Source organism: Acanthaster planci, linkage group LG05 (genome assembly GCF_054643075.1).
Source record: "Acanthaster planci isolate LZ-2023a linkage group LG05, COTS_SCS, whole genome shotgun sequence".
In the NCBI taxonomy this organism is placed as follows: Eukaryota; Metazoa; Echinodermata; class Asteroidea; order Valvatida; family Acanthasteridae; genus Acanthaster; species Acanthaster planci.
This window is the reverse complement of record NC_141781.1, coordinates 6,205,884-6,223,807: the sequence shown is the minus strand read 5'-3', so window position 1 is coordinate 6,223,807 and position 17,924 is coordinate 6,205,884. Positions and strand designations below refer to the sequence as shown.

The 17,924-nt window shown below is 40.5% G+C and overlaps 2 protein-coding genes across 3 annotated transcripts in view; one reads left to right on the top strand and one right to left on the bottom strand.

Annotated features, from left to right (window-relative positions):
* cdk7 (cyclin dependent kinase 7) overlaps positions 1-17,924 on the top strand; it is a 72,697-nt gene that overhangs the window by 46,941 nt on the left and 7,832 nt on the right. Inside the window, exon 11 of one of the 2 annotated variants that reach the window (XM_087136434.1) lies at positions 7,359-8,580. The exons of the other annotated variant lie outside the window; for it this stretch is intronic. The gene's annotated coding sequence lies outside the window, so the exon portion shown is untranslated. Of the gene's footprint in view, positions 1-7,358; positions 8,581-17,924 lie in introns of those variants that run through there. 2 annotated transcript variants of the gene reach the window in all.
* LOC110987238 (cysteine-rich motor neuron 1 protein-like) overlaps positions 1-17,924 on the bottom strand; it is a 45,115-nt gene that overhangs the window by 20,112 nt on the left and 7,079 nt on the right. The window lies entirely within an intron of this gene.

Here is a 17,924-nt window from a genome sequence, read left to right as displayed (position 1 = left end):
CTTGGGTGGGCCCACTGGAAAATTGGCGTGAACAACCAAACATGTCATCAGTGATTTGGGCATAGCAAGCTCAGATCTTCTTGCATGGAAGTCAGCAGAAGACTGTTTTGATAAAGAGGGCACTTGTGGGAAATGAAGGAAATTGGAACATACAGCGGTGCCATGGCACCGAGAGCGTATGGTTTACATTTCTGGTCAAAAGTTTACATGCACTTCGGCTGAAGATATTTAATTACATTTTTTTAGATTTCACTTAATATTCCTCACAACCTGTCTGTTTTCTTAAGAAAATAATGAAGATGTTCAGAATGAACAGTCAGCCATAGAAAAAGAATGGTGATCAGAAATGGATAAAGTCATGCACTTTATAGTAATGAATTCACATGCATTTGAAGTTATGGCCACAAATATAGTCAGAAATTATTCTTAACGTAAATTCCACTGAGAATATTTTGCAATGTGCAGTCTTGCTATTGTATATTGAATCCCAGAGGTCTGGCTAGCTGAACCAGAAGCATTTCATCAGAATTGTCTTTAAAGTCTGTTACAGGCTGAAGGACTGCCAATGGAGTCTTCTTTTTTAAAATTTACTTTGGGGGTTACAGTTTGCAAAGGATAATATTTGCCAGCTTATCAGGGGTTTGTACCGGTACATAGCTATGAACTCCATGTAAATAAGAGGCCTGCTTTTACCAGGCAATCATGATCTCCAGTGGGGCAAATGATTATTTGTTTGTCCCTGGCATGGAGTACGCACAGGTAATTCAAAAAATCTTTAATGTATTCATGTGTGTGTGTACCGCGCTCCTGTTAGGCACCAATGGCATTAGAGTGTTGCTGCTGCAAGTCTATTTTTTCCACCAGCGAGGGGGTATGTCGCGCAGAGTGAATGCCATCAGCAATGAAAAACAACCGTCAGTCATTAACAGGAAGGATACTGCCTGAACACCCGGCAGTTGTTTTTGTGTTCGCCCAATTGGCCCATGCACATTCATAAGATTGCTGCTTTGCTTCCAAGAAGTATTCTCCAGCATTGCTTGTGCCTAGGAGTGTTGCACAAGAATTCTGTGACCCATGTCCCACTGTTGCACACTGAAATGATAGATGTTGTCAAGGTAACAGCAAAACCTTTGTTAATGGCCTGGCACTGACCTACTCACATGACACAAGGGGGAGAAGCTTGTTCTCTTGCCCCCTCCCCAAGAAAGAGGAGGGGTGGGGAAGTGGGACATAGGGGAAAAGGGAAGGTACCTATCAGTACTGTACTGTTCATTTATTTTGACACTTACGAACTACTCGAAAGAGGTCTAGAATGCAGTACTATCTTAAAGATATTGCTGCATTCAGCTGCAAAGATATTGTCTTTGGCCAGATTCCGTGGAGAGGTGAAGCAGAACATTTGGCTGAGCAAATTGATGTATTAAGCAGAAATGAGCAGAGAACAAGTCGCAGGTATTGCATTTTGCATGGCACTTTGGATAACCATCTTTTGCTATTAAAGCGAGTATTTTCTTTATGAAGCAAATTCCCTTGTTAATGAAGATGTAAAATCGGCCCATATGTGTAGGTTACATGGCATGTGTATGGATCTACTTCTGCTTCATCATTGTACATGTAGTGTATTTGTCACCTGACATAGTTTGCTGCACAGCAATATATGAGTATCTACAGCTGGGCTTGTATTTTGGATGATCATTTGGTTGTTTTCTGAATATCTGATCCACCCCAGACACCAGGAAATAAGCTAGCCTTTTTTTATTCGACAAATCCACTGGATTTCTTGCGAATAAGTTCAAGAGAGGGCTCCACAATCTCTTGCTGTAAACATGTTTGTTTGCCACGATTTATGCTCTTTCTTCACGTGTCTTGCCCACAGCTGTGAAAATATGGGTACAGTTCCTTTGAAAACAGATTCACAAATAGACATTCTTAGAGCTCATCCTGTTATTCTGATCATGATTTATTTGTGAAGTTTCAAACACACCCTTCACCTCTGTGCACAATCCCCCCAGTGATCGAAGATGAAGTGAGTGACAGGTCGGAGCGTGCTGCCATCTTGGATTTCCCTCCAAATAGCTAAACAAATTGGCCAAGGTAAATCTCCAATTATCTTCGGTGCTGCCTCACTGTGGGGTATTTATCCAGCGAAACGACCCCTGTCTATCCTCCTCTCAGATCAGTTCCCCTTTCCCCCGCCCCCAACACCCTCAGATTTCTCCGGTTACTGGTCAAGCTGTGCATGGCATAGCAGCAGCGTGTAGACAAAAACGTGGTGTAGAAATTCAAGAATTTTAATTTGCTTTTTATAGTGCCGGGGAGATGTTTGTCCAATTAGGGTCCCGCTCAGCATCTTGTGAAGTTTTCCAATGAAGTGACCCTCTTTGTCCTTTTGGTTCAGTTAAAAGAATTTATACTTCAAGAATTCGGTTTGATAACTTTGCTGCTGTCTATCTCACCCACATTCTAAGATTGAAAAATTGATATTTTCCACTATGAAAGATTACCCATCATAATGCCCATATTCATCTTTTTCCAATATTTTCCCTTTCAAGGGAAGATTTAGTGTGCCATGAAAATGAGGAATATATTCAACTAGAAGACCAATATTGTTCACGTAGCAGTCAGTTGGATAATTAAGCATACTGAAATAAATTTAATTTTCCAAATGAATAGGCTCAAGTGAAGTGGAATAGTTGGAAGATGTCCAACTCCAAAAGTCTACACAGCCACCACTTCTGGAGGACTAAATTTTATTCTTTGTCCTTGTTTGTTCACATAACAAAATACTGAAGAATAAATTTTGTCCCAATTAAGTGTGGTATAAAGTTCCTGAGTGCATTCTAAAATTAGGTTTGAAGACTAAAAATTAGACCACAGATTTTCTGCTTTGATGCCAGATTGTGTCGGGGATCATTCATAATGTTACTCTTGTAGATTGCTTTATCACTCTTCCTAATATTATTTCAGTTGCAACACTTTGGCAACATTTTTGGTGGTGTATTTATTTCATAATGGAATAAGTGAAAAGCACCAATTGTGCCTACTGCTCTATACAGATGTTCTGTCTTCAAAGTGGTCGAGGAAACCACAGGAAATCCATCACGTTCCATGCATGAATATGACCATATTGCGGAAAATTGGATTACAAGAAATGGCGACGAGCACACTCTCTGTTATTAAGTTTGACAGTGGTAACCTGAGAGATTTCCGACCAAACTCAGCCAAAACACAGCCCAGACACCTAGTCATGTCTCGTTTCACAAATGGAACTTTTATTGGGGAATAAATGTCCGGCGTCTCTCCAAGAGACCGCTCAGTAGCCTCTTTATGGCAAGAGCAGAAATAAGATAATTGATGTCATTTGATATCAGATGACAACCAATAACACACCGGGGTTCTGTTTGTTCTGTGTGGGCAGGGATCTCAAGAGACTTCAACACCAAGTACTTTATTTTAGGAACTTGATGTTACAGATCATTTGCCAAGTTAGGCTTTGTATATTTTATTTCCAGGAATGTCACAATAAGTGGGTCAAGGTAAAATAAAAGCGCAACTTAATGATAACATTTTCTTTAGCCTAGCATGTGGGAATAAATGCTACACCCATAGGCCAGCCAGGCCTTTGTGTTGAAGCCGAAAAAGTTTAAGTAAGAAAAATTCATTCAGTGGACTGCAATGGGGCTCAGATTAACGCACATTGTAATTTAAGTCTACATCTTTAAAAATGGCTGTCATCTGTGGTGTCATTCTTTCAATTAATTGGATGATGGCAACCTCCCTTGATCTTTAAGATGATTTTATAACTTATATACAGGCACTCCCAGCAATGGTCCCTACTCTTACAAAAATGTGTTCCATAGTGCCTGCTGTGTAGCAATTGTAAAACAACGTATCATTCAAAGATTCTACTTAGTTGTCATTTCTAGGGTATTTTTAGTAAAGCTCTAAGAAAAAATCCTCCGATGCGCAAATAAATTCATCTCCTTGTCCAAATATGATCAGACAAGCACATGTTCCCCTCCACCAATCTGAGGTTCCTGCACCAAAAAAAAAAATGTCTTCTGTCCCGGGTGGTTTATTTTTAAAGCGCGTATATGAGTCGGCAGTGTATCAACACATCCGGGGCTGGAGGAAAATGGCTAAGTGTTTGCGTTACGGTCGATGGTTGGATGAGGGGAAACAAATCCCAAGCCTTCCTTCCAATGTCACCCTCAATGGCCCATGACTTGAACTTCCCCCCAAGGAGCACAAGGCATGTCCTCCTGGGGCAAACACTGTGGATGTGATGTTGAACCATGCCAGCGCCATTGTGGGTGGGGTTTTAATCCAGATTTGGCTATCAGTATAGAGTCAATTTATTTTGTAAAGTTTCAAGGTTAGTTTTTGTCAAGTGTCACTATAATGGAGCACTGAAAACAATTAGATATTTTGTTTGTTAACTGTAATTTATCTCAATTGATTCTGTTGTTTTGAAATAATATTTTTGTCCCACCTCCAAAAAGGATTTCTTATCCACTCTATTATTTGAAGCAAGCAAAGTACTCTTTTGAGGAAGCAATTCATTATGTCAAGGCAAAAAAGATTATTTTGGAGAGTGAATAATTTGAAATTTATAACATGAAATGTTGATGACATGTCCAATACTACATGTCAGTGATTAATCACCTGTTATTGATCATTCTAAAAACTAGCTGGATTAGAGATATGTTCATTATCTGTTGGAGTGCCAGACAGTGTTAGACTTGGCTCGTCTGTATTTTAAGACCATCGTAAGAAGACATACAATCTGTCAGATTAGATTGATCTTAAAGGGATTAGATGTTTCAACACCATAGCTCAAAGGCAGCAGTTGTTGGATCAGGTGCAGAAGATGAGCTTGCAACTTCACCACCTCTATATTTGGGAAGTGAGCAATCAGTGGGGAAAAGGTCAAAGCACGCTAAGCAGCTGAAATTATCTTCAAAAGTAATGTCCATGCACCATAGTCACTCTGAGGTCTTTGCTTTGAAGTTGTAAAGTGTTTTCATTTTCCTTTTACAGATTTGTTCGCTGAACAGCAGAACTATAACAAGTTTAAATGTTTGTGTAATATTAAAAACAACGAATGACAAAAGTGATGAAACATTTCAAGTCACGTCACCGATCTCTACAAGCTCATCTGCAAAGAACAGTGTGTCTCACACAGTGTGAACAAATTTACAGGATTTGGGAGGGTTTGTTTAAAATCCCTGACAACATCTTCACTGAGAAATAGTGGTTTTTCATTGAAAATGTTTGTCTAAATGGGGAGGCAGAAGGAGGTTTCTTACTTATTAGTTCTGACCACAGCCTGAACGTTTCCACTATTTGAAGATAGACATGAGTGCAGGACTGCTGCTGATGTGTCCTCGACTTAACTTAGGAGAATGTGGCACAACTACAGTTGCTCCCCCCCCCCATTTCATGTCTTGAAATGTAAACAACCTATGTTTGAGCCACAGCTCACCAGGTTTCATTGCACCTACGAAACAATGTGTCCCCCCATGCCCCTTAGAAGTGTCACATGGTCAGGAGATTGACTGAAGAGCAGAGCTATGGGTGGTTTATGGACTTGAACAAGTGGGCTGCCTGACTCAGCATAAGTGCTGAGTAATGTTGCTTGTGACTGTAGGTATGGGGAGACTTATGCTGCATCATCATCAATACGTGTACATGTACAGTGACATTTACTTGGAAACAAATAGATGGGGAAATTCATCAGTGTGCATATCACTTTGACAACAATTTAGCATCAGTTTCACTTCAAACCCCTGACGGCAGGTCATTCACCTCCACAAACCAGAGTGGCACAGGCTGGCAGCATGTACCCTATCGTTCAACCATTTTTTCACGACTGAATTATTGCCCTTAATATGTTGACTCAAGAACTCCACAGAATTCTGTGCATGACCTTCCATAAGCATTGTCTGCAGTATAGACTGTTGGGTGTGCTACCCACCCTTATCAAAACAGTTGCATCAAAATAGGGGCAATGAATTTACGATATTGAGAAACATATCCAGGGTCGTTTTCAACTTGAGGTGGAGACAACTGGAACGTAAAATTTAAAAAACTCACTGTTGCCAGTTTTCCTGGACAGAAGGTGCATGCACATTGTTGATAGTGGAATTTTTATTTCCTTAGTGAAGCTGATTCACAGTATCCTAGACTTATGGATAAATGTTTTGGCTGCTTTTCCTTTTCAAAAGGTGCACTTCAGTAAACCACGGTCCCAAACAACCCAAAACTAAAGCAATCCAATTAGTTCTCATGATTTTCGATGTCCCCAGAGTGGAGGCAAGGCATTGACCCTAGTTTCATGATACAAAGAGGCTAATGAGGCATACGGACTCACACAGACAAGTTGTCTGATTTGGGCGGAGGAGTCTAAATGCTGAACAATGCCTGGCGACGCCAGCCGAACAATGCAAGACATGCTGTAGCCAGGTGATGGACGGTTGACTAGCTGACCATACGCTGGAGAGTATTCTTAACTATGAGGAAAACTGAGATATTATACTGATTATTTTTGAAGAACTGAGTACCAAAGTCACCAAACACAAGCATTTTTCCAGGTCAGACTAGGAAAACAGCCCTGAAATTTTGTCTTTTAATGGTGTAGTTGAGATGCATGGTCATGTGTGTCTGGGGAGGGGGGAGGAAGGGGAATTCCTCCCCCCGCCCACCCCCCCAAAAAAGGGAAAAAAAAGGAAAAGCAAAAGAAAAGGCAAAAGGGGATGAAGATACCAATATTTGCTTGAAAATGTACCTCAGAATTGACCCCCCCTTCCACTGTGTTCATAGTTCGTCAGTTTGATGCTGATGAGTGCTTTGCATTCCCACCCCCCCCACCCCAGGAGAAAAATCCCAATGATGCCCATGCATCTGATTCTTATATAGTGTATGAGTGTGTGAAATGACCCTTAGGCACATGACATGTGACATATCTAGAGGCATGATAGCCATCATACCCAAGATCCACATATAGCCGATGTATTTACAGTAGAAAGTCACATAAAACGTGCCTGTAATTTATACAACAGTAAACCCTTAAAGTAGGTCAGGCTTGTATCCTTACCATATACCAAAATGCAGTAGCTTTAGTTTACTCAGAAGTCAGTGTTCTAGTTTTTGTTTAATCATCTAGCTTTAGTTTACTCAGAAGTCAGTGTTCTATTTTTGTTTGTTTAATCATCATTCTGTTGAATTTGGCTCATGCAAAACGGACCCGCAAGTCACAATACTGGGTATTTATTTATTTATTTATTGTTCACCTGTAGGATAGACTCGTGAAATTTTGCATTTTCCATTTGTAATTCGTGCTACATGCCATCTGGCAGCGTATTCCTTGGATGCGATGGACGTGACATCTATGCTGTATTAGACTAGACAAGCTCTTCAAGATAAAGAAGGGAGACCTAGTCATCACAAGTTCCAACCTATTAACACCATACAGAGCTACGTGGAACGTGACATGCAATTAGTTGAATGGTTCAATCAGCAGCCATATAGTTCATGTCATGGCTCCAAGTCGGCCTTAGAAGAGGTGCAACCAACCAGGGTTCCTAGGAGGAAGGCAGAGAAGGAACTTTGTGTCTGGAAACTTGTACTCCGTGTAGTGCTCCAGGATTAAGAAAGCTACCACTGGACGACTTGCCATCAGTGAAAATGTGCAAAAATGTGACGTTTTAGACGTGAAAGTCCATTTCTAACTCTGGAGTGAAACAACCTGTAATGTACTTGTACAGTTGGTATAAGGAAGTCATACGTACATGTACCTCGTACATATGAGTCAGGCGCGCACACAAAAGACTTTCACATGTACATGTATATATGGGGTGAGTAGTGTGTACCTCCGTCTTTGGTTTTATCAAGTCTTAGAGTAGCCTTTGGCTGGATAATATAGTTTAACTGCCCAAGATTCACTGTACGTCTCTTGACAGTTTAAAAGGGGTGACTCGGTTGCAAATGTCATGTGCAGCGGGCACATGGTACATACTGTGGTAAATAAACTACAGAGTAAACAGCAAAGTACAGAAACAAATAGCAAAGGTGGAGCTTGAAGAAGGATATAAATTGTTAGCGTCCCGATATTAAGACGTTTTTGGAATTGCAGTATCTTGACTTTTTGTTTGAAAGATGAATAAAGATGATGCACAGCTAGTTTTCAGATTTTTAGGGTGGAAATTCCTTACTAAGAGAAAAAGGAAAGTGAGAATTTAGTTGGATAATATTTTGCAGGTGTTTTCTGTTTCTCATTTTAACATGTACTTGTCAATTCATTAAATATTTGTTGTCTTTTGACCACTTGTGATACAGGCAAAGCTCCTACAATCACAATAGCTCTACACCTGAAAAATATTCTGATCGTTCTCCCAGTTGTAATAACAATGGAGACCATGTGGACTGCCTTCATGTCAGAACTGCTGTTGCCAGAATCGGACAAAAAGTGCATCCCTTTGTCATGAAAGGGTCTCGTTATTTATCCAACCAAAACACTTGAGTGCCCTGGATCCAGGTGTGTTTCAATGCGAAAGGACAATAAATGACTGATCTCTACTACTCGGCATGTGTGGAATCATCATTTCACCTAACAGTGTAGTATTAATACGCAAAAATAATACAGTGAATTGGGTCAGTGCGGGATGGCTGCATTGGCTTGGATTTGATTCTGGCAGTACTCCCCCCCCCAAAAAAAATCCTTCAGGGGGAACATACCTCTTTCGATGAACAGGTTTTGGTTCTAGATTTCATTTATGTATTTAATATCCCTTGAATCCAACATAGTAATTGAAATACATTGAAATTCGTTGTGGTTTTGCGAGTGTTAAAAACTTGATAATCAAAATATATTTATAAATACAAAACAATAATAAACAATGCAACAAAAATTTACACCAAAATTACAACAGATAACTTCAGACAGCATGAGTAAAATAACGATTGATAAATAAAATGAGATTAAGATAACAATAAAATCTGATGAATCACTGATTAGGACTGTGATTGCACCTGTACATGTACATTCATTCAGATTTGTCATTAAGACAAAGGTTTGGCAACAGTAAACACATTTCCTCTTCAGTACTGCGCATGATAAGTTCCACTGTTCAAGTGCATTTTTAAAGCTTGGATGGGCAAAATGCATTGTTTTTATCTTGTTGCAAACTATTTAATTAACCCATCCTGAATGGCAAGCTCTTGTTTTGATTAAATGGGATGGGTGGTTCGTGTTGTGCAACGTTTGTTATGACCCAGCTCAACATTTTCCTTATGTTCTGGTAGTGTGTCAAGGATATGCATGTTTGTTTATAGATCTGATAGTTATTGTGAATTGTTCTGGAAGATGTTATGTTTATGAGGGTTGTGAGTTTCCCATAGAATTGGTTGTTTTGTCTGCAGTCAGTAGTCAGGGAGAGACAAGTTTGGCCTCTGCAACTCAGTTGTCACAGAAAAAAGATGAACAAACTGATGGTAAAGCTATGTTAGTTATTTTGACAAATAAATCCACCTAAATGTCATCACTTGAGAAGGAATGCAGCTCTCTTGGTTAAAAAGTTGGAAATAATAAACATGTTGTTGAAATATGACTTTTGACAGGATTCTTGTGACACAACATGATCAGGCAGAGGAAATTTACTGGTTTTTTGTCATCAGCTTCGGACTTTCACTCAGGATATAAATGTGAGAAGCTGTCAGCCGGCTGTAAACATTTTGAAAGTTTGGTAAAAGATTTATTGATAAACCAACACTTAAAAAGATGGAAAATAGCCCCAAAGATGGCACAAAGACAAAATATGGGGTATATTTTGCCTCTGGTGCTCCTGGGAGGTCTCTGCCAACATGAGGGGGGAAGAAATATCTGTGTCTGCAAATATCACCTAAAGTTCAAAGTTATAAAGAAGCTTCTGCACTTGAAAACAGGGGAAATTGGAGGGATCAATCAGTGAGTATGGAGAGATTGACAGTAGTTAAAAATAATTTATTCCTACGTACAGAGAACCTCCAGTTTCCACAGCTAGAGTTCACAGAGTGTGAAAGCTGGACGTGTAAAATTGCAATGTCTTTACCCCCCCCCCCAAAAAAAAGAAGATTCCCAAACTATTGCACATGCTCTCAGGAGCTATTCTCACTGCTGGGAGATAGACTGATTAGTGTCATTTTTCCTTTCTTCTTCTGATCTCCTCTTTGCAGCGGATGCAGGAGATCGTTTAACTCATCAGGGATACCTCAGCCACATCAAGCACTTTGGCTTGGTTATCCTCCACAACGAAGCTCAACTTTCAATCTTGAGAATCAGTTCTTCTAATTTCCCCGGGGGTCATTGCGGAGGCAAGCACACAAAAGAGTCGGACAGGATTTCCTTTTGTTTGAGCAGGAAGGCCTGAAATGAAAGATTTTATTTTGGTCAGACTGAACGAATGCAACTTGAAGATTTCTCTTTGTGATCCGACTTCTGATTTCCTTTGGGGTTTGAGCGTTGTCGTAAGCTTTTCGTGACATGCCTGCATCCAACTTGCTGAGTTTTCAAGTCATTACAAGGTGCTGTCACGAGTCTGGAGTGTGGCTTTTTTTTGGCCTGTGAGATGAGGTGGAGGAAGTTGCCCAATGGACCAAGTGCCCTTGATATTGAATGCGGAATTGAACTGTTCAACATTTTGTTTCACGCACATTTATGCGGTGACGCTGCTTTATTGCACCCCATATTCTTCCCATGTCTTAGGCAGTTGCTGCAAAGGCAAAACTGATTGTGCGGTTTAAAATCAATGTTCATGGAACTGCACCATGAATAAAATCAGTTTTCCCATACCCTTCCTTGATCAATTTTCGGGTCATGCACAACAGCTATGAAGCAGTTCATGTCTTAAATGTCTCTTTTGCTTCAAAGCAGAATTTTCAATACAAGTTAGAAAACGTGGGTAATTGTACACTGTGCCAGTTTTCACAGACTTCACATGAGTGGTGATGGTAATTGGTATGGGTAAAGAGATGTGTTTCCATGGTGAAAAACGACATGCGATTGTGACAACATTTTAGCATGCTACAATCTTTCTACTGTCAGTATCGTCCTTGGTGTTACTAGCTCTTGGTTACTTTTGCTTGGCCTTAAGTTGCCATAGGAAAGCCAGCCAGATACAACATATGTTGAGTGGCATTTATCCCAGTGTCTAAGCCCCTCTGATTTCATCTCAAAGTTTTGTTATGGTAGCACTCCCAAGAACTATTTTTCCACCCTTCTCTCTTTTCTTAATCTGTCAAGTTTTGACCTGGGCCTGTCAGGGCATGACAAAAACACTCCTACCAACAATGTGGCGTCAGCCTGGGAGTGCACTCATGTCAGGGAAAGTGCAAATTGAGTGTGGAATTGAATGAGGCCTCAGGAGATTGGACTGCTCCATCAGTGATGCCCCAGAGGAGGGTTGTCAGCACTCCTGAGGGAGTACTTCTCTGTCTTTTTCCATGGTCGCTAATCTTACCCTTCTGACTTACAAAAAAAAAGTTAACCCTCTCTTCTGAACCAAAGACAGTCCTGTGCAATAATTATTTCTATCACAGCAACTTGCCAACTCTATACAAAAAAATCCAGTGGGTAGGTAATGCTAAAAAAATCAGCCTGATCTAAGGGAAATGCGCTTTATTTCTGCCTGTCTTAAGGCCGATTCATACTCGGCACAATAGCGAACACGAAATTCTGACATCAGATCTTGAACATTCACGTTGCGAATTTGCAAAAGTTGAACACATTTCAACTCGGACAAAATTTTGCTGCAAGTTTTCGTGACATCAAATTTGCTTCGTTTTCACATTTGGCTGAAGTATGAACCATCCTTTACTCTGCCTCAACTGACTCACGTACTAATCGAGAAATTTCTTTTGTATTATTTTTTATTTTCATTCAGTCTTGGAGAGATCTTCGGTAGCAGTGAATTGAACTAAATTCTAATTTCTTGAATCTGCCCTTCCTGCATGAATCTTTTATCAAACTTTGTTTTCACATTGTGAAGAATACAAGGTTTACTAGTTTTCTAGATACTAGTTTTCTTGAGACTCATAAAAAATTTCACTCTGTGCCAAAAAAAAAAATTAAAAAAAAAGGTTTGTCTGAATTACTTCCAATCACAAACGACTGAAAAACATGTTCCAACACTTCAGGGCTGAAGTTTTGCCAGAAATGCTTGATCTCTACTGGGATGGGACCTACCATCTGGGATCAGTGCTTGGTAATTTGTTTCCCGCCTACCTGTCCAAGTTTCTGGGTCCAGGTGTGAACGGGAGTCCCAAATGAGAAGCCATCACTTAGTCGATGTAGGCCTATCATGATTTGACAGATCAGAACACAAAGGTGATTCTACAATGTATTATGACCAAAACATGTACATGTACAGTGTGCAGATTGGCCATTTTGTCAACTGTCAGTGTAGAAAATGTGAATGCCAAAGATTGTTAAATACTTAAGAATTCAGGTGGCGACTGTGCGGAAATTTAACTTTATTTCTGAGTTGTGAGGTGATTCTCCGTACATACTGCAACTTACTCCCAGTATTGTCACAGAATCAAAATGTCCACTGTTCCATCTCATCACTCTCTTCTATTCTAAACATACACATACCATTACCATACTTCGAGTCAGCGTAATTTGCTTGAGGTTTGAAATTCAAAATGGTATATAGTGCTGTATACATGCAGTAGGCTGAAGGGATTTATCCAGGTCAACAGCAAATTGTGCGTCAATCTTTTTTGTTTGTTTGGATAGTTCTTGAAAGTAAACCTATCACAAATGAATGATTAACATTGCTTGATTTTTACTGATGTGATGAACTATAATATGAACATGTACATATAGCACTTTTTGGCTTCGTTGTGAAATGTCTCTTCGGTTTCTTGTAATGGCACTTCTGCAGAAGGGTATGGTATGCATTTCTTAACCGATTTCCTGTCCAGTTTTATGTAAGCTCATGGTTAATCAAGCACATCAAGCCAATAGGTAAGTCCATAAGGGTTCACAATGGGGTCATTGACCTCATGATGAAATCCTTGAGCGATTAAAGCAGATTTCATCTGTTGCTGGGCTTTGTGTAACCCTACCTTACTGTTTGAGATTGTGAACTCTCAGAGGTCTTGGCTGCAGTGTCAAGAAGTTAGTCAGCTCAAAGCCTAAGTAGTCCGTGGAGATTTCCTCCCCAACACAAGGGAATAAGGCTGAAGTTCAGCCCGAGCTTTGGGAACGTGGGCATACACCCTTTGTGTGCTTTTGTGTCAGGAGTGGCCCTCTTGCAAAGATTTACTGGCCCATACAAGTGGTGCTTGTACTCGGAGTGGCGCCGTTTTTTGATGCAGGTGTCCCCTCATGGATGGGGCTTAGAAAGCCATATGATTGACTTGTTATTCCCCACTCTTTGATTGACAGTGATTTGTTGATTTTTTCCCGACGGATAATTTTTGTTCCTTTTTATTGGTGGTTTATAACGCTTAACTCATCTGGTCAGTAACGAGGCAAATGTGAAGTTTTCTTCTCGTCCAAAGGATTTCCAATTCACTTCTCTCCTTTTTGTTTTTCCGACAGATGAAACAGATAGTTTTGGTTGGGAGCAAAAGCATCTTTATTCGTTTTTGTTTCCCAGTAGAGATCTAATCAAGCCCCGGGTGTGGCACTTAGCTGAAGGTTTTCTTGAAAATCAGGAAACCAAGAAAGCTTGGCCTCAGACAATTAGTGGGTAACTCCCATGTTCGGACGAACAAAAAAGATTCCCATGAGAATGTATCAGATTGTAACTTAAAGTGAAACAACACTATTTTTTAAAGCATCACACTAAAATGGCGTTTTACTTATTGACTTTCAGGTCTAGCATTTATTTCTAAGGAGTGTGTTGCTTATTGACAGGTGATGGCAGAATTTTGACTTTTTGAAGAACAGGTTGTAAAATGAATTGCATGTACTCCAAATACTCCACTTCTTTGGTTCTTTCTTCTACGCTGTGTGGCCAGCAAAGTCCCATATGTTCTGTGGTGCAAGACTGCCAAGGTAATCCCTGATGGCTATTAGTTTAGAATGCTTCATGATTGACAAGTAATTATCTTCTGTTGATTGACATGACTAAAAGGAATGGCTCGTCCTAATGGAGTACCCATAATGTATCACAGTTTCCTCTATCATGTGAGGTAGAAGAGAATAAATTAGGTCTTTTTCTGCGTTTTTTCTGATTATGAGTTCTCTTCTTTTTCCCCCTAGCTTCAATCCGTACCAGTCAGAAAGTCCAGTGAATTGGCACTTTTTGCTGACTAACACAGTTTACACAAAACCCAAGGTGCTTCAATCCTGTGTAAGCCACCTTTCGTCAAAATTCCTTTAGTGTTTTTAGGATCAGTAAAGGATCGCTGTAATCAGCTCAAGCAAAACGTGCCGACTGGAAATGACAGTTTTATTCTACATGTACAGTACACGTACCTCTGGGCAGTTTACACAAGACCAAGGACTGGGCTGTCTCACTTGGAGCTCCCGACATTAAAAATGGGGTCCAGGTAATCCCCAATAATGCGTTGTAGACAGTGTTGACCTTCGTTTGAAATTGCCATCCTGCGAGAGTTGACCATGCCTTTCTAAACTGTATAGTTACATATGCCCTCAGTGTAGTATATTTGTGTGCTGGTTGGGTTTTATCTGGGGATATTCTCTTCACGTCTTTGGGTGGCCTTTTGGGCGAGTTTCATGCTGTTGTTTAGGAATCATTTCACGGTTTACTTTTGCCCCATTAAATGGATTTTCCCTGGTCGAGAGTGTTACCTGTGGTTGCATCAGGATGACGAGATGTGCTGTATATTTAAGTTGTCTGATCTCTTGGATAATTTTCAGTCTGTTAAGCCTCTCTCCTGTCATTGTTGGCGATTAGTTGTAAGATCTTGATTCATTTTAAGTCATTTTTCGTTTAAAGTGCTTTTGCTTTGACTGATAAAATAATAAAATACTGAGAAGTACCGTTGCCTTGCATAATCAAAAAGCTGTATTGAGATCAGCTTGGAAAAAAATCCAGGGAACGTGAAATCGCACAAGCTGAGTCCCAGCTGGATTCAATTCCAGGACTTTCTGCATATTAGCTCAGACGTCTTACCGTTGGCTGTCCAAGACCACCAGCATAAATTCAACAAGTTACTGGGTCTACACACCGACTTCGATCTTACAACCAGTGACTTTGATGAAGCACTCAGTGCGGAACTGTGGCACGGAAGCAAGGAATTATAGGGGAGATGTCCAAGGGAAAGAGTGGGCTGGATCTTCGTTAGCACTCAAGTAGAATGTTTTTTTTTAAGCCAAAGCCTTCATTACTGACAACTGTTAACATTTACATATATTTGTTAGTTTTTCTCAGGACATTTGTGCTTTGTAAGCCGTAAATAGTTTTTGAATTCCCTAGTTAAAGTTTCCACACTGTTTACTAGTACTACGGGGTTCATTTGTGACACATTCAGGTCTTGGGTCCAGAAGGCCGGAATTATTTTTCCCCCAAAAGATTACTGACCAGATATCATCATCCATAAAAGAATCTCCAGTGAAAGGTGGTGGTGTTGTTTCTAGAGCGCTGGTGCTTTCGATTCTGAAAGAAAAAGCGACTCCCCCACATCCTGCTGGATATGCCACCAGGGTCCAATCAAATTTGGCAATATTGTTTTGAGTGGACCATTTGCCTCGACCCCCTCCCCGAGCCCTTTGCAAATGGCCGAAGGCAGCTAAGTAGATCACGTGATTCTGATCACGAATGCAAAACTATACAGTTCAGATATCAGACGCTCTGTCGTGTAGTCTAAGGTGTTTACGGACAGATTTGGAAGAAAACCAATTTTGCACAAACATTTTGTTTTAAAATTGTATCTGATTCTAATCAGTATGTCAACCCGGTGATGATAATGAAGGGGAATTGGCGGGCGAGTTCCCACTCTGTCCGTGACCTGTGTTCTTTCCCTCTTTGAAATAGATCACAACGTGAGGCCCTCCTTACTTTCAACACTTTTGAATGCATCTGTGTTTCTCATCAGCTCAAATGCTCATTCCAACTTCGTTTGTCCATCACACCTTTGATGCTCAACAGACCAAACCATTTCACAGTTGCAGGAGACTGTAATACCAGTAAATTGGTAATTAAAAGCACATCAACCGTGTAGGAATAAGAGTGTTATTCTTCCTCACGGCATGCACCAACCAACAACTTGGGACACATTTCATGTGTGGCGCCAGCACCTCTAGATAAACAGTTGCCTTCAGAGGAACTCGCCTCAAGAGCTGAGAAGGTGAAAAGGTGTGAAGCTCAAGAAATCTTTGTGTGACAGATTTTCACTTCGGCTGATGTACGACATTCTAATCATAGGACATATGCTTGCCTGGTGATTATGTTATGGAAATCCTGTCTAAGTTGGAAAGCACAATACATTGTGTTTTGTAGTATGCTGTAAGGGAAACAAAGTAGTGTTTGCATCCCTGTGGGTTGAAGTTCCTTTAGACTTCTCATGGGATGCTCAAGCTTTGGCTTCTGGCAGTAATGACATCACCCACTTCCTCCCTTAATACACCTGCGCTAGAAAGATTAAGAAACTTTTCCGGAGATACATGTCATACACATGTAAACCTTCTCCCTATATGCGAGGTTGAATTGACTGCTTACACAAAATAACGGTTTGACGTGAAGAGATTTGTTCTCATTTTTAGTGTGTCATCAGGTCACAAAATGGCAGTAGAATCATCACTCTAAACTGAACTGTTCATTCTAGATCTGTGGCGAAAACAGTGCCAACACCATGAAGACATGGAGTTGTGATGTTGTGTTTTTCAGATAATTGTCTTGTTCGTCACCGCCATTTCCCGCCATTACTGTAATCTCATCCCAGCCTGAGCAGTGACAATTTACTTTCTTGTCAGACTACACTTGGCACATTCTTTGAATGAACAACACACACACTCGTGTGACATGTCATTGACGGTTCTCAATCGGCGTCCCCCCTTTGAGGGGTGAATCCCTACGACCGTGAAATCCTATTATGTAGATCCTCCGTTTGTGGCCCAGGCTGCTCTCCCTGTTTCGTTTAGGCAGTCTTGTAAATTCTAATCTGCTCTCCCAAATCCACCCTTTGTTGTGCGGGCCAATGTTGCTGGACGTCTGTGTTAGATTTGTATTTTCTGGAGTATGCTGTAGGTTTCAAAACCTCTTGGAGATCTTTTGGTGGATTGCTGGGATGCGTCTTACAAACACATCCAATGAATTCATTTGACATACTCCACCGACATATACTTGTAATGCATATGTGTATAACTACTTTCATGCCAGCGGAACAAGATTGACTATTTTTTTCTCAAATATTCCTTGACTTTTTTCACTTTGGGGGATCTATACGTGGCTCATATTTTATTCTTTTTGCATTATCCATTTTCTTTGAGGAGAAACAGCGATGTTTGAATAAAAGCTGTGGGATTTTTGAGCCATGTGTCGAGTACCTGGCTGAGTATCTGGCGTTTACTACAATGCTTGAGCGCTGTAGCGCTCACAAAAGACATGTCGCCTTTTGTGTTAATTGAGCGAATGAATTAGGCGTGCCCTGGATTTGTCGGCGGACGCCTTAACAATGAAAAGCTCTTCCTGCTTTCAAGTTTTGTGTCACCTTTTTTTCCAATCGCTAAATAGAATTACACAATCGTAACTGAATTATTGTCCGGCCTGCAATCCAGAGTATTTGGCGGGTTGTTTTACTAAGGCTTACTTCGCACAATAATGAACACCAGCGGCAGCTTTTACCTAGCTGAAGTGGAGGTAATCCGACAACAGCTTCTCACTTGGAGGTGTCAGTTAAAGGCGGGTAATGCCAAGACGATTAACGCCTAACATCAACAACCAACTGTAGTAGGTTTTCAGTTGGACCTCCAT